Genomic DNA, 13,749 nt, shown 5'->3' with positions numbered 1-13,749 from the left:
GGTGTTTGTTTTGATTTGGGGGTGGGACTTGAAAGGCTGGGCCCAGGCCAGGCTCACAGTGGTAGAGAACTTCAGGACCAAGAACAGAAACACATCTCTAACTCTGGACCATCCAAGCCCCTTGTCCACCAACATCCTTGTTCAGCTTCCGCTCCAGGCCTTTGTCTTCTGATGCTTCCCATAGCTGATTTATCTCAGAGTTTAAGTCCTGAGCTGTCCCCAAGGAGCTTAGCTTGGCTGCTGATGCAAATGATGAGAAATTTCAAAGGCCAGACTTGAACTTGTGACCCTCCTGAGTCCTGAGATGACAGACCAGTGTCACCATGTCTGACTTTGAAATCGGAAAATTGACAAGCTGAATACACAAGGGCTGACTCCAGTCATGGTGGCATGTGAGAAACTCCACGATGGAGGCATTGCTGTAGGCGTACATGTTTTTGCAACCTATTTTTAATAAGAAATAAGTCAACCTCTCCTAGCCCACCACCCAACAAAGGTAGTGAAAGAGAAAAGTTGCTAGGATATGGGGGAAGTGGACCTGTTCAGCAATAGTTCTTTGGGAGCGAGCTCAGTCTTCTTAGGCAGCAGTTCAGTCCTGTAGCAAACACCAAATACGATTCAGCAGCTGCAGACCAGTCCTGTAGGTAGGCAGACAGCAGGCACGAGCCAGCAACGGTTCAATCCTGAAGAAACTGCCAGGCTCACCAACTGGCCTGAGGCGAGGCCCCAGAAGAGGCAAGGTGCCACAGTTCGCAGTTCTTGGGCAAGTTCCTCTCAATGGTAGCAATATCACAGGTTGAGCTCAACAATGCTATATAAGAGGAACCAATGCACTTGTGTCTTTAAGAATAGTAAGATGAAGCCGGGCAGTGGTGGCGCATGCCTTTAGTCCCAGCACTTGGGAGGCAGAAGCAGGCGGATTTCTGAGTTTGAGGCCAGCCTGGTCTACAGAGTGAGTTCCAGGACAGCCAGGGCTACACAGAGAAACCCTGTCTCGAAAAACCAAAGGAAAAAACAAACAAACATACAAAACTGAATCAATAAAGAACTCAAAAACCAACCCAGGGGTGATGGCAGCTTTCATCTTTGTTGGTTGACAGAGTGAGTTCCAGGACAGCTGTCTTAACAAAAAACAAACAGAAAAAGAGCTCAAAAACCCAGTCTCCGATTGGCCAATGAAATAGACAGTTTTCAAAAGATGAAGTGGACGTGGCCAATAATAAAACAAAAATATTTAACCAGGACTTAGATGACCCAGATGACATTTGATTCGCAACCCCACCCCCACCCCCAACTTGGCGAGTACCAAGCATTTGTAACTCCAGTTCCAGAGACTCCAATGCCCTCTTCTGGCCTGCTCAGGTACTGCACACACTGTCTACTGGCAAATCATAAGAGTAAAACCCACCCTTACTAGCTATGAGAGAAATGCCTATCAAAACCATATGAGAGGTTGGAAAGATGGCTCAGCAGGTAAGAGCACTGTGCTTCTGTAGAGGACCTGGGTTTGGTTCTCAGCTTCCACATAGCAGTTCACAACCATCTGTAACTTCATGAGATTTTTACCCCTGTCAAAATGGCATTCCATAAGAGAATAAGAAATGAGCCAGGTATGAACATGCATTTAATCCCAGCGCTGGGAGGTAGCAGGAGGTAGGTGGATTTCTGAGTTGCAGTATAATTTAGGCCAAAGGAAGTCCTTGGACATGGAAATGGAAACCAGTCCAGCCACTATGGGAATCAGTGTGGAGGCACTTCAGAACTCTAGAAAGGCCAGCCATTAGACCAGGCAGTGCACTGCTGGGCATTTACCACAGGACTCCAAGGCAGCATACCACAGACACACTAAGCTATGCAACCAGCCTGGTGCATATCAAAGCAAAGAATGGGTAAGGAAAATGTGGCCTATGTAAGAGGGGGGTTCCTTTCAGCCACAAGACAAACAAGATAAGCCTACTCAGCAGACTAAGCCAACCACAGGAAGACAAATACTATATTTTCTTTTATTTGTGAATTCTAGGATCTATACATAAAGCCATACATTGTATGAATGGTGTGAAAGTAAAACTGGGGAACAAAAGGGGTTAATGGACGAAGAGAAAGGTGGAGAGGGGTTGCGTGCCCGATACATACATTATAAGCTCTGTGCAAATTGCTTTATGAAATCCAGGGTAATTTTCAAAAGATGAAATGGAGTCTGGGTTTGTTTTTTTTGAGACAAGGTCTCATTATTTAGTCCCAGCTGACCTGGAGCTCTATATAGGTCAGGCTGGCCTCAGAGTCCTTGAAATTGACTGCCTCTGCCTCTCAAGTCCTGGGAATTGAACTTGGATCAGTTGTCAATCTTGATGGCAGTCACCTTTATCCTGTGAACCATCTCAAAGTTTGTTGCTTCATCATTTTGCATTTTGAGGGAGGGTCTCGTGTAGTCCAGGCTGTCCACGAGCATACTATGTAGCTGGCTTTGAACTCAGAATCCTACCTCTACTCCTGGGTGGAGCTGGGGCTCAGACAACCTTGTACTCTGGATCTCCATCCTCTAAGCAGCAAGAGAACGGCTGTGTGCTAGCATTGCCAGCCTTGAGCCCCAGCCTTCTGGATACTTCAGAGCATTTGGATCATCCTGCTTTATCCAGGAATGTCTGGATGCTGTTGGAGAGGCAGCAGCTGGAAGACCGTACCTCCACAATTGACACCAGTGAATAAACTATCTTTCTCCAAACCTGCTCCAGTGGCCAGCATTGCCAGGTTATACAGGCCTGCTCTCGAAACAGGAGAGATGCTCACCCTCTCAATCAAGCAGGAAATAGAAAGCAATCATTTTCCGTGCACTTGGGCTAAACCCAAGGTACCGTCCTCACTGCCACATAAGCCAGACTGGGGCAGTATACACCTGGAGCCTCATCCTTGATGAGAATAAAGAATTTGGAGGATCAAGGCAATCCCTGTGACTGGTGGAAAAAAAGGATTCTCACTGGCACCTTCCTGTGAGAGAGTGAGAAGGGGTCTCACATAGCCCAGGCTAGCTTCAAGCCTCCCCCACAACTCAGGCGCTGGGATGACAGACATGCACAACCATGCCTCACTTATGCACTGCTATCTATTATGCATTCTAGGTAAGCACGCTACAAACTGAGCTACCCCCGCCCCACAACTTTCAAATAGTTTAAGTAGACATTTTCCAGCCCAATGGCCCTCGTGCGTGCAGGCATCTATGCGGTCGAAGTAGAGGACAGGAAGTTGCAGGCCATATATGCGCTGTACCTTGGTGGCAAACTTCGGAGTAGCAGAACAAACCTAAAGGGAATGGTAAAATAAAGCACGAGACCCCTGAGTTAAGGCAATGTTACCTCGCTGCCTACAGAATCTGTCAGAACTGCCCCACCACCACCACGCTGCCACCTTTAAAATCATGCAGGCAGTGCCAAGTCTCTACCCTCCGGCGTTCTGGGGGCTTCCAAATCTCAGTTCCACGCAGTTCTGTTCCCATTCACTCAAGTTCCGGCGCCAGGCCTTTCTGACCCTTTCATCTGAAACCACCCACCACACCCCACCACACCCCTACACGCGCACAGGGAATGTGAGCCTTCCGGCTGCTGTTCCCTGCAGATCTCTTGGATGTCACTGAGTCCCCGCACTTCTGTGAGTTCTCATAAAACATTCCTGGGATTCCTAGTGTTAGCTTCCAGCTGGGATCTGAGTTCCAGAAAAGCTGAGAATCCTTGCTCGGTCTTGGTGAGGTTACTGGGCTACTTGAAGATCTATTTATTTGGACACATTGTGGGTGTTCAACGGGCGCACATTACTCAGCAATAGTTGCTCAGGATGTTATAAGACCTTCTTGGAAATGCAATGTTTCCTACTCCATTCACAAGTAAACTGCGGGAGTTGGTTTACAGACCAGATTCCATCCACAGGTACAAGGCCAGTCTCCCAACGTAGGCCCTTTAAAAAAAAAAAAAGTTGGAGATGCCGGGGATTGAACCCGGGGCCTCATACATGCAAAGCATGCGCTCTACCACTGAGCTACATCCCCTGATGGAGAGACTTACTTTCCGGAATAGATAACAGAAATGAACCGCTTGCTGTTCTAAGGTTTGGGGTTTTTGTTTTTGTTTTTGTTTTTTTCCGATCTTGATTTATGATGTTGGTGTCATGTGCTGAAGCCTCGGGAGAAAGGAAAGGGGGAGAGGAACAGAGAGAAGGAACGTAGAAGAGGGAAGGAACCGTGCGCCCGTCACTATCTGTGTCTTTCTTTCTTTTGTTTTTTTTTTTTTTGTTTTGGTTTGGTTTTCCGAGGCAGGATTTCTCTGTGTATGCCCTGGCTATCCTGGAACTCACTCTGTAGACCAGGCTGACCTTGAACTCATATCTGTGTCTTTCTATAGCAGCTTGTCAAGAAACAGTTTAGCACAGCTTGTCCTCGTTAGTATAGTGGTGAGTATCCCCGCCTGTCACGCGGGAGACCGGGGTTCGATTCCCCGACGGGGAGGCTAACAGTGGTTTTTGCGTTAGCACTTTTAGGAAATGATGGATGTGTGTAGGAAGCTCTGAAAAGACCCTTACCGTGCCTAAACACAATCTGCTTTCAACAACTTTATAGAGACCCCTTGGTCTCACTTAGGAAACAAGTCTGACCCTGGTTATCTTTCAAACGCGAACTCCAAAAACCGCAACCCTGCTGCCTAACCAGGCAGCCTCTGCCGAGAGGCCCCTCCCTCCTTTTCTTCCCATTTTTCTTAACCATCTTACTCAATTTTTGCCCCGAAGATCGGTTTTTATCTTCTTTCTTTATTTTTAAAAGCCAAATAAAAGCACGCGTTGAGAAAGCATATATCAGTTGCCCATGTCTCGCCAGGGTTTTGGTTTTTAAATTCCTGGTTAACCTTGTAACCCCAGCAGGCCTTCATGTCCCCCACTTCCATTTTGGTTTGGTTTTGTGTTTTGAGACAAGACTTTTATGCATCCAAACTGATTTTTTTTTAAAGATTCATATTATTTTATGTACAGCAGTGTTTTGCCTGCTTGTGTGTATGTGCACTATGGGTGTGCCTACTGCTGGTAGATGTCAGTAGAAGGATGGCTGTGAGCCACTATGTGGATGTTGGGAATTGAGCCAGCCTGGACTACTACTAGTAAGGCCGCTTCAAATTAACAATTTAAAAAGTTTGGGTGTGCCGGGCAGTGGTGGCTCACACCTTTAATCCCAGCACTCGAGAGGTAGAGGCAGGCGGATTTCTGAGTTTGAGGTCAGCCCTTGTCTACAGAGTGAGTTCCAGGACAGCCAGGGCTATTCAGAGAAACCCTGTCTGCTTGTGTGTGTGTGTGTGTGTGTGTGCGCGCGCGCACGCGCGACACATTTCCTCTCCCAACTTCTCCTTCTCATAGGACTCATCCCAATAACTCCACACAGTTGTAGCCATTCCCCCTCAACACACTCACATACTCTTTAAAGATTTATTTATTTTATGTGGTCCTCTCAGATTCCTTGGTTGTGAGCCACCACGTGGTTGGTGGAAATTGAACTCAGGACCATCTGGAAAGACCAACCGGTGGTGTTCCTAACAGCTGAGCCACCTCTCCAACCCAGATCGATCTATCTATCTATCTATCTATCTATCTATCTATCTATCTATCTTTCTTTCTTTCTTTCTATCTATCTAGATATTTATTTATTTATTTATTTGCTTTATAGCTCCGCCTCTCCTTTCCTCCCAGTCCCCCCACCTCATGCCCCTCTCCCCATGCCTCCCTCCCCTTCTCCCGAGAAGGAGAGGACACCCCCCCAACCTCCACACCTGGTAGATACCAACAAGCCCTGGTACATCAAGTCTCTGCAGGTCTAGGGACATTCTCCCCCACTGAAAGCCAAGGAAGGCAATCCAGTTAGGGGAACCGGATCTACAGGCAGGAAACAGAGCTCCAGCTGTTGGGAGACCCACATGAAGACCAAGCCACACATCTACATAGGTGCAGTGCCTAGGTCTAGTCCACACATACTCTTTGGTTGGTGGTTTAGTCTCAGTGAGCCCCGAATGGGTTACTTGACTTTTGGTCTTCTTGTGGAATCCTTGTCGCCTCTGGGCCCCTCAATCCTTCCTCTAACCCTTCCACAAGACACCCCGAGCTCAGTCTAAAATTTGACTGTGGGTCTCTGCATCCGTTTCCACCTGCTGCTGGGTGGAGCCTCTCAGAGGGCAGTGGTGCTAGACTCCTGTCTCAGGCCTAGCAGAGTACCATTATCAGTGTCAGGGATTGGTTCACATCCATGGGATGGATCTCAAGTTCGGTCAGTCATTCGTTGGCCGTTCCCACGGTCTCTGCTCCATCTTTGTCCCTACACATCTTGTAGGCAGGACAAGTTGTAGCCATTCTTTAAAACCACAGTCTGACCTATTAGATATTGTCAGGGCTGGGACACATGACTTTTCGAGGGGACACTTAGGGACCTTGGTTTGCTAGATTTTTGCGTGTGGAAAGTTGACCATCCTTCCCATTTTCCACCAAACCATCATGTCAACGCTTGGGCATCATTCCTCCCCCCGACCCCCGCCTCCCCTCCTCCAACCCCAGATCAAGGCCATCAACAAGCCCCCTTCCTCCTTCTGAGTCCTCTCACGTCACTTTCCAGGTCCTCTCTTACAGGTGCGGCCCAAACACTACAGCTCCAGATTGGACCACCACACCAGCCCTCATTCCTCCTGCGTGCGGTTGCCTTTCTAGCTCACCGCTCCACGCTCTCTGTAGGCCACCTCGCGGACCTCACTTCCAGCCCTTGTTCCCCAGGACAAGCCTTCCGCATTCTGCTCCCCTAAGAGAAGGAAGCAGTCACTGTCCACCCCCATCTGTACCTGCCTTGTTTCCCCGTGCTTCACAGCAGAACCTGTGTGCACAGATATGTAGACTACGCTTGGAAGCCGGATGTGAGTCGGGTGTGGCCCTGCCCAGGCAAAACCTCATCCCATGGATTGTTTACTGGTACCCCTGGCCTCCCGACAGCTGGCTGCATTCAGAAATGACCTGGCTCCTTCTCCGAGAGGAGAGTGGGGAACAGATTCTGTTCAGATCTTTGAGCCAAGATCATTCGAGCGTTTGTTACTGAACAACAGGCCAGCTTAGGTGTGTACTTCCAGTTAATAGGGAATACATTTGCAATGGATAATAAAATCCTGGGAATTCCTGAAGGACTCTCGTGTATAGTGGTCTTAGGGGGTGCGCAGGGACCACAGCACACCGGTAACCCAGAAATGAGGCGGGTAGTGTGAATGAATTTCTAGGTATCGAGTGAATTTTTCTAGGCATCTAAGCTTAGAAAAGCCAAGGACGTGAAGCCTTAGAAACGACAAGGAGGAGAGAAAAAACGAACGAGTAGCAACAGCCGCCGAAATAGCTCAGTTGGGAGAGCGTTAGACTGAAGATCTAAAGGTCCCTGGTTCGATCCCGGGTTTCGGCAGCTCGTACTTTTTCTGCTTTACTCACAGTTTATGTTTTCGATTTCTTTCTACATAAAATTCTGGAGCTTCGTACCCTGTCGCAGAAGGCTCTGGAAATTTACTATTCTGTTTCCTTTAAGAGTGAATGAACGTATTCCTTAAAGCAAATACCCATTTTCCGCACATGCGCATTCGCATGATGATGATTCTCTGTGATGTTTGTTGTTGTATGCTGGTGTACTTATTAATGTTGCGCTCTAAATCCGGGTGGCAAAATAAAAACCTAAGTAGGAAAGGCCCATTTCAAGAGCGCAATTCAACCAAATCAAATTTATTACATTACGGCATTCAAAGAATCTTAAAGGAGCTTCTTGCCAAACTGTGGCTCAGCTCTCTTCCTCGTTAGTATAGTGGTGAGTATCCCCGCCTGTCACGCGGGAGACCGGGGTTCGATTCCCCGACGGGGAGATTGTTAAGAATTTTTTTTTTTTTTTTTTGGTCACCAACTCTTGTGTTAAATAGGTCTTCCAATCTATTTAAACTCTTCAATGTTCACGAGTACGTTCAGCCTGCTGTAGATTAAGCACACCTATTCTCCTTCGTAGTGTACACGATCTCAGCCTAGGTAGCAGATCGCAAGAAAGACCCTGTTCTCCAGCTGCCGACCTTCGGTGTCCTTGGTCCCCAACAGGAACAAGACGGAGACCCAGACCCGGCTCACTCTGCGGCCCTCTCTGCGTCTCCTTCTTTCTCCAGACCCTACCCGGGCCTTCTAATATCTGTGAATTTGAGACGTTTTCTTGTCCCTCACACAATTGTACATCCTTCCGAATTGTCACCATCCTTACGTTCATTTATTCCCTCGTGGGCCGCTTTAGAGGAATTGAGTGGTCAGTAAAACAAAGAGCGAAATCACGAGAAGAATTGGGAACTGCCTCAGCTCGTGATCGAGCCTACAGGCTCCGTTCTTGTTGACTGTCTCAGTGAGCAGCCGGGGTTGAGTGTGTCTATGGTCTCCAAGTTCCACACGAGGCTCAGAGAGGTCAGGTAACCTCAGCTGCTATGCCCAGCATTCTTACAGACGACGTCAGGCCCCCGTTGCTGTGAGAGCACTGATAGGTATGAATAGCTGGTCATTTGAGGGTACATTATCTACACCGGAAATAATAGGCAATCCCGGGGTGCAGCCCTGAAAGTTTGGGGGGTCTCTCCTCTCGGCTCCCAGTCAAAACAGCAGCCCCTCTCTTCACTGAGATATTGCAGTTTGCATTCTTGCTCCAAATTTGAGCCGTGATGGTGAGGTCTCAAACTGTTTGGCCATTTTCATATCCAGAAAATTCTTCCAGAAGGCGGGGAAGGCGTGAGGGGATGGGGCGGAGGGGGAGCAGTTTTCAAGCAAGCTTATAAACTCAGTCCTCGAGGTTGGAAAGCATCTCAAGTGTGAGTAAGCAGAGAATTCTGGGGGAGGAACATTGTGGTCAAGTCCATATTTATTGGGGAATTTATGTATTTTTTAATTTATTTTTACTTTGTGTTTGTTTTTTGAATCGGGTAAAAGCTTATTTTATATCAAGTCAATACTGAACACTCTTCATTAAAAGAAGAGGTAAAATTTACATTACTAAGTCCTTAAGACCCCTTTAAATAAACACAATTTTAATTTAGAAAGAACTAGGGGGGAAAAAAAAAACAAACCACAAACCGTTATTGAAACCATATTAAAAGGTTTTACAGAAGCTCTACGGAGCGGTCGGGGGATGTAGCTCAGTGGTAGAGCGCATGCTTTGCATGTATGAGGCCCCGGGTTCGATCCCCGGCATCTCCACCATTTTTTTGTTTTTTGGGCCATTTCTGTCCCTGGGTCTTTGCGATTGAATATCACCAGGAAAGACTCAGAATTAATTGTACATTCATTCTTACTCTGAAACCTATAAAAATGCAACTATGCGTCTCTGGGAGGCTCATAAGAGAGAGGGCAGCAAGGTCAAGTGATAGCCGATGTCCCCGATGGTTTGATTATTGAACAGCTGCAAAGGTAGAGAGAGGACCATCAGGGGAATTTGCATTTCGTAGCTCCGGGACACTGACCCCCGAGGCGCAAGAGTGCAGGGCACTCGAATTTCAGCTGCCCAACTCGAGGTCCAGCTGCCCTGGCCCGGCCCGGCTTTGTGCAGCAGGCTCCGTACCCGATAAGAATGAATGACGTACGCAGGGCGCTTTTCATACTCAGAGATGCATGGTACTTACGCGTCTTTACCATTCAAGTAAAGGTGCACTTTAATTAAAATAAAATAAAATAAAATAAAATAAAATATTCCACAGGTACTACACAATCCGGCTGACAGCACAGTGGCAAGGAACTCACTGACACCACTTGCCTGTCATGTGACTGGACTTGTCCTCGGCTGTCCTTGGCACCCACTGGGCCTTGTACTCGCAGAGGTCACCTGCCTCTGCCTCCTTAATGCTGGAATTAAAAGCATGCACCTCCTTGGCTGGTCTTGTATTTTATTTTTAAGTTGTTACTTTGTATTTTATTTTATGTGTATCGGTTTTTTGGGGGGTGGGGTGGGGTGTTTTGTGTTTGTTTGTTTGTTTGTTTGTTTGTTTGTTTGTTTCGAGACAGGGTTTCTCTGTGTAGCCCTGGCTGTCCTGGTGTATCGGTTTTTGACTGCATATTTCTGTGTACGTCTGTGTGAAGTGTCCTCAGAGGCCAGAAGGTGTAGGATTCCCCTGGAACTATAGTTACAGATGGTTGTGAGCAACACATGGGTGCTGGGAACTGAATCTAGCAGCCAGTGCTCTTAACCACTGAATCATCTCCCCAGTCCCATACAATGTATCGCTACCATAGTCACCCCTCACATTGCCCCTCCAATTCCTCCACACTCGTCCTATCCCCATGCCCCCCTTCCAATTCTATGTCCCCACCACCACCCCTCATGTATATATGTGTAAACTCACTGAGTCCAATTTGTGCTCCAATGGATGGGGCATTCACTGGAGAACAGTTAACCTACAGACAGGGACTCTCCCTTCCAGTGGGCCAGTGTACCGGAGGTTATCCGCGGAGATCTCTGGCCAGGCCGGGTGGGAAAGTTCAGCAAAGGAGAAAGGGCAAGAATTGCCTCGGCCACTTCTGCTCCACTTCCGCTGCCGGCGTTGCTCTTGCTAATGTTGCCCCAAGAGCAGGCAAAGCTCCTACCACCCCTGCAGGGTCTCCGGGGCTTCTAGCCTTAGCTCGACTTTACCAAGCTTCCATTCACCGTTCACCGCCCCGCACCTTGCGAGCAGCGATTAACAATCCATGGCTCCCCATCCTCCTTCTCCATCAATACCAGAATGTTGACTAGCTGTTGTTGCAAAATAGGGTTTCACAATATAGCTATGGCTGGCTTGAAACTCACTGTAGAAGAGGCTAGTCTTGAACTCACACAAATCCACCTGCCTCTCTGCCTCTCAAGCACTCAGAAGGTGTGCGGGGAGGTCTGCTCCTATTAACATAACTGGAGCCATTTTTACATTCAGTCTCCGTTTTGCTCAAAAGGTGAAATCAGGTTCTCAGACTCCGTTTCCCTGAAGTAATTTGTAACTGACAACTAAAATTTTCTCATAAAAGGTCATAAGGCTATTGTTATAATTAATATGCATGCTGTTACCTTAATACTCAAAAACAAACAAACAAACAAACCCCTACCCATCACCTCACGTACCTCACCTAGGACCAATCACCTTTAACTTCAGTCTAGTTAGCCAAAATGTAATACTGCTCCCGTCCCCAGACCCCCTAACTTCAGAACCTCTGAACTTGATTTTTCCTATAAGCAGCCTGCCCAGAGAGCAAACCAACGTCACAATTTGGTTCCCGAGTCCTCTGTGACTCTGATTGATCAGTCTTGGTGTGTGTGTTTAACAAATGGTGTGTGTGTTTAATAAAAAATAAATCTGCCATGTGGGTGTTGGGAACCAAACCTGGGGGATCCTCTCCTCCTCCTCTCTCTCTCTCCTCCCTTCCTATTCTCTCTCCTCTCTCTCCCTCCCTCCCCCTCCATCTCTCTCCCCCCTCCCCTGCTCTCTTCCTTTCTCTTGAAAGAGTCTATACAGCCCTGGCTGTCCTAGAGCTCACTGTATAGACCAGGCTGGCCTCAAAACTCACTTGAGATCTGCCTGCCTCTGCCTCCCGAGCGCTGAGATTAAAGGTGTGCACCACCAGCTTGCTTTTTTATTTTCTTAGTTTCTCCTGTTCTAGCACCCTACCACAGCTATTCATAAAACCCCTTTTACTTCTTTTGGACCCCCTAGTTTCTTACTGATAATTCATATGCATCTATAAAAATTCAAATCTCAGATCCCCACATAAAAGAGATTTTTTTTCTCTCTTAGCCCAAGCTACTTCACTTAATATACTATTTTTCAATTCCATTCATTGTCCTACAAACTGAATAACTTTGTTTTTCTTTCTGGCTGAGTGTCTTTTATTAATCCTTTGACAATTTCACACAGGTAAGCAATGGCTCTTGATACTATAATTCCCAACTCTTCCCCTCCCCCCTCCCAACACCCCCCAGCCACATTCCTCTCTCCCCTTATGTCAAAGCTTTTCTTTATTATTTTGAAAGATTTATTTGTATGTGTGAGTATGCTTGCCTGCATGTATGTCTGTGCACCACCTGTGTGTCTAGTGCCTCAGGAGACCAGAAAAGGTCGTGGAATGCCTTGGAACTGGAGCCAGCTCTCTTTCTTACCCACTGACCTTTTCCATGACCTGTTATTAGCATATCTGAGACAGGATCTCAACTCTGTAGCCCTGGCCCAGACCTCACTGAGTAGATCAGGCTAGCCTCAAACTCAGAGATCCGACTGCCTCTGACTCCCGAGTGCTGGGCAGTTTTGTTTTTTTTTTTTTTTTTTTGAGACAAGATGGCTGGCATGATGTGACTCACCACTGAGGGGCTGACAACTGGCCTCATGCCGTTGGCGAGGGAGGGTTCCTTTTCTCTAATGGCAACAAGGTTGAAAAGAAGTTGACGGTTATTTTTAAAATGGTCTGTCCGGTCTGACAGGAAACTAATGACCTGCTTCGGTTCTACCTCTTGTCTTTTACCTCAAGGATAGTCAGGACAAGGGAAACCACCAGGAGGGGCTATCATTTCCAAAGGCTAGTGCTAGGAATGGGATTTCTCCAGAGTCATGAATCTTTGAAAATATGCTTCCTTCTCCTTCCTTCCTTCCTTCCTTCCTTCCTTCCTTCCTTTTGTTTGTTCATTCCAACTAATGGTCATTTTTTAACAGTAAAATAATTTTAAAATTAATATTTTTGGTTGCCTGGTTTCATAAAGGCAAATCCACACATGTGTGTCATTCATTTTATGTTGCTCCTACCCCCCCAGCCCCCTTTATTTTATTTAGTTTTTTAAATTTCTTTTTGTCTGTTTCTTGGGTTTTGTTTATTTGTTTGTTTCTCAGTGTAGCCCTGTAGACCAGGCTGGCCTACTCTGAGATCCACTTGCCTCCTTTTTTTTAAATTTTTTGAGACAAGGTCTCTTAGTCCATAGTAACCTGGAACACATCGTCATAGCTCAGCCTCCCAAATTCTAGACATACAGACATGAACTACTCTCCCAGCTTAAAATAAAATGCAGCAGTTGGAAAAACATGTTCTTGCCAGGTGTCAGTGGCATTGACAGTGGCGGTGGTGGTGGCTGCAGTAGCCTAGGCAGCAGGGGCTAAAGGGTTCCAGGACAGCCAGGGCTACACAGAAACCCTGTTTCAAAAATCCACATATGTGGCCAGGCAGTGGTGGCGCACGCCTTTAATCCCAGCACTTGGGAGGCAGAGGCAGGCAGATTTCTGAGTTGGAGGTCAGCCTGGTCTACAGAGTGAGTTCCAGGACAGCCAGGGCTACACAGAGAAACCTTGTCTCAAAAAAAAAAAAAAATCCACATATGTGATGTACTTGTATATGGAGGGTGGCCTTGTTGGAGTAGGTGTGTCACGGTGGGCACTGTGTCTTAAGACCCTCACCCTAGATGCCTGGAAGTCAGCCTTCCACTAGCAGTCTTCAGATGAAGAGGTAGAACTCTCAGCTCTTCCTGTATCATGTCTGCCTGCATGCTGCCATGCTCCCACCTTGGTTTGAACCTCTGAACCTGTAAGCCAGCCTCCCAATTGAGATGTTGTCTTTATTTAATTATTTATTTGGTTTTTCAAGACAGGGTTTCTCTGTATAGCCCTGGCTGTCCTGAAATTCACTCTGTAGACCAGGCTGGCCTCCAACTCAGAAATCCACCTGCCTCTGCCTCCCAGGTGCTGGGAT

General features: G+C 47.1%; 5 non-coding genes across 5 annotated transcripts; 4 read left to right on the top strand and 1 right to left on the bottom strand.

Moving 5' to 3' along the window:
- Window positions 1–3,964: 3,964 nt before the first annotated feature.
- Window positions 3,965–4,036, bottom strand: n-TAtgc5. Its single transcript has one exon. It is a non-coding gene; the product is annotated as a tRNA-Ala (tRNA).
- A 384-nt stretch (window positions 4,037–4,420) lies between these two features.
- Window positions 4,421–4,492, top strand: n-TDgtc14. Its single transcript has one exon. It is a non-coding gene; the product is annotated as a tRNA-Asp (tRNA).
- Window positions 4,493–7,380: 2,888 nt separating this feature from the next.
- Window positions 7,381–7,453, top strand: n-TFgaa7. The gene has a single exon. It is a non-coding gene; the product is annotated as a tRNA-Phe (tRNA).
- Window positions 7,454–7,829: 376 nt separating this feature from the next.
- On the top strand, window positions 7,830–7,901 carry n-TDgtc15. The gene has a single exon. It is a non-coding gene; the product is annotated as a tRNA-Asp (tRNA).
- Window positions 7,902–9,186: 1,285 nt separating this feature from the next.
- Window positions 9,187–9,258, top strand: n-TAtgc10. The gene has a single exon. It is a non-coding gene; the product is annotated as a tRNA-Ala (tRNA).
- The last annotated feature ends 4,491 nt before the right edge of the window (window positions 9,259–13,749 follow it).

The sequence above is a fragment of the Mus musculus genome, chromosome 5 (genome assembly GCF_000001635.26).
Source record: "Mus musculus strain C57BL/6J chromosome 5, GRCm38.p6 C57BL/6J".
NCBI classification, from domain to species: Eukaryota; Metazoa; Chordata; class Mammalia; order Rodentia; family Muridae; genus Mus; species Mus musculus.
This window is presented reverse-complemented; position numbering and strand designations above follow the sequence as displayed.